Here is a 6,000-nt window from a genome sequence, read left to right on the forward strand (position 1 = left end):
TGTGTATGTGCATGGTACCAGTGTGATGGTGTGGTCCTCCCAACTGGTGTGTATGTGCATGGTATCAGTGTGATGGTGTGGCCCTCCCACCTGGTGTGTATGTGCATGGTACCAGTGTGATGGTGTGGCCCTCCCACCTGGTGTGTATGTGCATGGTACCAGTGTGATGGTGTGGTCCTCCCACCTGGTGTGTATGTGCATGGTATCAGTCTGATGGTGTGGTCCTCCCACCTGGTGTGTATGTGCATGGTACCAGTGTGATGGTGTGGCCCTCCCAACTGGTGTGTATGTGCATGGTACCAGTGTGATGGTGTGGCCCTCCCACCTGGTGTGTATGTGCATGGTACCAGTGTGATGGTGTGGTCCTCCCACCTGGTGTGTATGTGCATGGTACCAGTGTGATGGTGTGGCCCTCCCACCTGGTGTGTATGTGCATGGTACCAGTGTGATGGTGTGGTCCTCCCACCTGGTGTGTATGTGCATGGTACCAGTGTGATGGTGTGGTCCTCCCACCTGGTGTGTATGTGCATGGTACCAGTGTGATGGTGTGGCCCTCCCAACTGGTGTGTATGTGCATGGTATCAGTGTGATGGTGTGGTCCTCCCAACTGGTGTGTATCTGTATGGTGCCAGTGTGATGGTGTGAAGCCTCACACTGAGGTCGTCCATCACCCTTGACCTGCCGTTGACCCCTCACTGAGGTCGTCCTTAACCGCTGACCTGCCGTTGATTCCTCACACTGCGGGGCCAAGAGCCGAGTCCTTCACCGCTGACCTGCCGTCGACCCTTCACACTGAGGTCGTCCTTCACCGCTAACCAGCCGTTGATGTCTCACACTGAGGTCGTCCTTCACTGCTGACCTGCCGTTGATCCCTCACACTGAGGTCGTCCATCACTGCTGACCTGCCGTTGATCCCTCACACTGAGGTCGTTCATTACTGCTGAGCTGCCGTTGATCCCTCACACTGAGGTCGTCCATCACTGCTGACCTGCCGTTGATCCCTCACACTGAGGTCGTCCATCACTGCTGACCTGCCGTTGACCCATCACACTGAGGTCGTCCATCACTGCTGACCTGCCGTTGACCCCTCACACTGAGGTCGTCCATCACTGCTGACCTGCCATTGATCCCTCACTCTGAGGTCGTCCATCACTGCTGACCTGCCGTTGATCCCTCACTCAGGTCGTCCATCACTGCTGACCTGCCGTTGATCCCTCACACTGAGGTCGTCCATCACTGCTGACCAGCCGTTGATCTCTCACACTGAGGTCGTCCTTCACCGCTGACCAGCCGTTGATCCCTCACACTGAGGTCGTTCATTACTGCTGAGCTGCCGTTGATCCCTCACACTGAGGTCGTCCATCACTGCTGACCTGCCGTTGATCCCTCACACTGAGGTCGTCCATCACTGCTGACCTGCCGTTGACCCATCACACTGAGGTCGTCCATCACTGCTGACCTGCCGTTGACCCCTCACACTGAGGTCGTCCATCACTGCTGACCTGCCATTGATCCCTCACTCTGAGGTCGTCCATCACTGCTGACCTGCCGTTGATCCCTCACTCAGGTCGTCCATCACTGCTGACCTGCCGTTGATCCCTCACACTGAGGTCGTCCATCACTGCTGACCTGCCGTTGATCCCTCATTCTGACGTCGTCCATCACTGTTGACCTGCCGTTGATCCCTTCACTCTGAGGTCGTCCATCACTGCTGACCTGCCGTTGATCCCTCACACTGAGGCCGTCCATCACTGCTGACCTGCCGTTGACCCCTCACACTGAGGTCGTCCATCACTGCTGACCTGCCATTGATCCCTCACTCTGAGGTCGTCCATCACTGCTGACCTGCCGTTGATCCCTCACTCAGGTCGTCCATCACTGCTGACCTGCCGTTGATCCCTCACACTGAGGTCGTCCATCACTGCTGACCTGCCGTTGATCCCTCATTCTGACGTCGTCCATCACTGTTGACCTGCCGTTGATCCCTTCACTCTGAGGTCGTCCATCACTGCTGACCTGCCGTTGATCCCTCACACTGAGGTCGTCCTTCACCGCTGACCAGCCGTTGATCCCTCACACTGACGTCGTCCATCACTGTTGACCTGCAGTTGATCCTTCACACTGAGGTCGTCCATCACTGCTGACCTGCCGTTGATCCTTCACACTGAGGTCGTCCATCACTGCTGCACCAAACTGTCTCTGGGCAAGTTAGTTCCCAATCGCTCTTGAAGTGCTTGAATATACAGACTTGTTGCAGTGAAGATGAGCAGTGTGAGAGTGAATACTTTCCCAGGGACAGTGATGGTGACCTGCTGGTGTATACGATGGTGACCTGCTGGTGTGTATGATGGTGACCCCTCTGGTGTATACGATGGTGACCTGCTGGTGTATACGATGGTGACCTGCTGGTGTGTATGATGGTGACCCCTCTGGTGTATACGATGGTGACCTGCTGGTGTATACGATGGTGACCTGCTGGTGTGTATGATGGTGACCCCTCTGGTGTATACGATGGTGACCTGCTGGTGTGTATGATGGTGACCCCTCTGGTGTATACGATGGTGACCTGCTGGTGTATACGATGGTGACCTGCTGGTGTGTATGATGGTGACCTGCTGGTGTATACGATGGTGACCTGCTGGTGTGCATGATGGTGACCCCTCTGGTGTATACGATGGTGACCTGCTGGTGTATACGATGGTGACCTGCTGGTGTGTATGATGGTGACCCCTCTGGTGTATACGATGGTGACCTGCTGGTGTATACGATGGTGACCTGCTGGTGTGTATGATGGTGACCTGCTGGTGTATACGATGGTGACCTGCTGGTGTGTATGATGGTGACCTGCTGGTGTATACGATGGTGACCTGCTGGTGTGCATGATGGTGACCCCTCTGGTGTATACGATGGTGACCTGCTGGTGTATACGATGGTGACCTGCTGGTGTATACGATGGTGACCTGCTGGTGTATACGATGGTGACCTGCTGGTGTATACGATGGTGACCTGCTGGTATATACGATGGTGACCTGCTGGTGTATACGATGGTGACCTGCTGGTGTATACGATGGTGACCTGCTGGTGTGCATGATGGTGACCCCTCTGGTGTTTACGATGGTGACCTGCTGGTGTATACGATGGTGACCTGCTGGTGTATACGATGGTGACCTGCTGGTGTATACGATGGTGACCTGCTGGTGTATACGATGGTGACCTGCTGGTGTATACGATGGTGACCTGCTGGTGTATACGATGGTGACCTGCTGGTGTATACGATGGTGACCTGCTGGTGTATACGATGGTGACCTGCTGGTGTATACGATGGTGACCTGCTGGTGTGCATGATGGTGACCTGCTGGTGTATACGATGGTGACCTGCTGGTGTATACGATGGTGACCTGCTGGTGTATACGATGGTGACCTGCTGGTGTATACGATGGTGACCTGCTGGTGTATACGATGGTGACCTGCTGGTGTATACGATGGTGACCTGCTGGTGTATACGATGGTGACCTGCTGGTGTATACGATGGTGACCTGCTGGTGTATACGATGGTGACCTGCTGGTGTATACGATGGTGACCTGCTGGTGTATACGATGGTGACCTGCTGGTGTGTATGATGGTGACCTGCTGGTGTATACGATGGTGACCTGCTGGTGTGCATGATGGTGACCCCTCTGGTGTATACGATGGTGACCTGCTGGTGTATACGATGGTGACCTGCTGGTGTATACGATGGTGACCTGCTGGTGTATACGATGGTGACCTGCTGGTGTATACGATGGTGACCTGCTGGTGTGCATGATGGTGACCTGCTGGTGTATACGATGGTGACCTGCTGGTGTGCATGATGGTGACCTGCTGGTGTGCATGATGGTGACAAGGTAGCAAGAGAATTGTTTTGTGTTGTGTTTAAGAAGATGAGCGCAAGTGTAATATAAATGGTTTAATAAAGCCGACATGCTGAAGAATGAGATACTTGTCCAACATCTCGGAGTCTTTATTGATGAAGCGATTCCTCAGTAAACATTCCCAAATGTTGGACAAGTGTGTTAATATTGTAGAGGAGAAGCTTGACGTGTGGGAGCTGTGTTAATATTGTAGAGGAGAAGCTTGACGTGTGGAAGCTGTGTTAATATTGTAGAGGAGAAGCTTGACGTGTGGGAGCTGTGTTAATATTGTAGAGGAGAAGCTCAACGTGTGGAAGCTGTGTTAATATTGTAGAGGAGAAGCTCAACGTGTGGAAGCTGTGTTAATATTGTAGAGGAGAAGCTTGACGTGTGGAAGCTGTGTTAATATTGTAGAGGAGAAGCTTGACGTGTGGGAGCTGTGTTAATATTGTAGAGGAGAAGCTCAACGTGTGGAAGCTGTGTTAATATTGTAGAGGAGAAGCTTGACGTGTGGAAGCTGTGTTAATATTGTAGAGGAGAAGCTTGACGTGTGGAAGCTGTGTTAATATTGTAGAGGAGAAGCTTGACGTGTGGGAGCTGTGTTAATATTGTAGAGGAGAAGCTCAACGTGTGGAAGCTGTGTTAATATTGTAGAGGAGAAGCTTGACGTGTGGAAGCTGTGTTAATATTGTAGAGGAGAAGCTTGACGTGTGGGAGCTGTGTTAATATTGTAGAGGAGAAGCTCAACGTGTGGGAGCTGTGTTAATATTGTAGAGGAGAAGCTCAACGTGTGGGAGCTGTGTTAATATTGTAGAGGAGAAGCTCAACGTGTGGGAGCTGTGTTAATATTGTAAAGGAGAAGCTCAACGTGTGGAAGCTGTGTTAATATTGTAGAGGAGAAGCTTGACGTGTGGAAGCTGTGTTAATATTGTAGAGGAGAAGCTCAACGTGTGGGAGCTGTGTTAATATTGTAGAGGAGAAGCTTGACGTGTGTAAGCTGTGTTAATACTGTAGAGGAGAAGCTTGACGTGTGGAAGCTGTGTTAATATTGTAGAGGAGAAGCTTGACGTGTGGGAGCTGTGTTAATATTGTAGAGGAGAAGCTTGACGTGTGGGAGCTGTGTTAATATTGTAGAGGAGAAGCTTGACGTGTGGGAGCTGTGTTAATATTGTAGAGGAGAAGCTTGACGTGTGGGAGCTGTGTTAATATTGTAGAGGAGAAGCTCAACGTGTGGGAGCTGTGTTAATATTGTAGAGGAGAAGCTCAACGTGTGGGAGCTGTGTTAATATTGTAGAGGAGAAGCTCAACGTGTGGAAGCTGTGTTAATATTGTAGAGGAGAAGCTTGACGTGTGGAAGCTGTGTTAATATTGTAGAGGAGAAGCTCAACGTGTGGGAGCTGTGTTAATATTGTAGAGGAGAAGCTTGACGTGTGTAAGCTGTGTTAATACTGTAGAGGAGAAGCTTGACGTGTGGAAGCTGTGTTAATATTGTAGAGGAGAAGCTTGACGTGTGGGAGCTGTGTTAATATTGTAGAGGAGAAGCTTGACGTGTGGTAGCTGTGTTAATATTGTAGAGGAGAAGCTTGACGTGTGGGAGCTGTGTTAATATTGTAGAGGAGAAGCTCAACGTGTGGGAGCTGTGTTAATATTGTAGAGGAGAAGCTCAACGTGTGGGAGCTGTGTTAATATTGTAGAGGAGAAGCTTGACGTGTGGAAGCTGTGTTAATATTGTAGAGGAGAAGCTTGACGTGTGGGAGCTGTGTTAATATTGTAGAGGAGAAGCTTGACGTGTGGGAGCTGTGTTAATATTGTAGAGGAGAAGCTTGACGTGTGGGAGCTGTGTTAATATTGTAGAGGAGAAGCTTGACGTGTGGTAGCTGTGTTAATATTGTAGAGGAGAAGCTTGACGTGTGGGAGCTGTGTTAATATTGTAGAGGAGAAGCTCAACGTGTGGGAGCTGTGTTAATATTGTAGAGGAGAAGCTCAACGTGTGGGAGCTGTGTTAATATTGTAGAGGAGAAGCTTGACGTGTGGGAGCTGTGTTAATATTGTAGAGGAGAAGCTCAACGTGTGGGAGCTGTGTTAATATTGTAGAGGAGAAGCTTGACG

General features: G+C 50.8%; 1 protein-coding gene across 2 annotated transcripts in view; it reads right to left on the minus strand.

Annotated features, from left to right (window-relative positions):
• ab (BTB/POZ-zinc finger protein abrupt) overlaps positions 1-6,000 on the minus strand; it is a 276,036-nt gene that overhangs the window by 122,876 nt on the left and 147,160 nt on the right. The window lies entirely within an intron of this gene.

The sequence above is a fragment of the Cherax quadricarinatus genome, chromosome 9, assembly GCF_038502225.1.
Source record: "Cherax quadricarinatus isolate ZL_2023a chromosome 9, ASM3850222v1, whole genome shotgun sequence".
In the NCBI taxonomy this organism is placed as follows: domain Eukaryota; kingdom Metazoa; phylum Arthropoda; class Malacostraca; order Decapoda; family Parastacidae; genus Cherax; species Cherax quadricarinatus.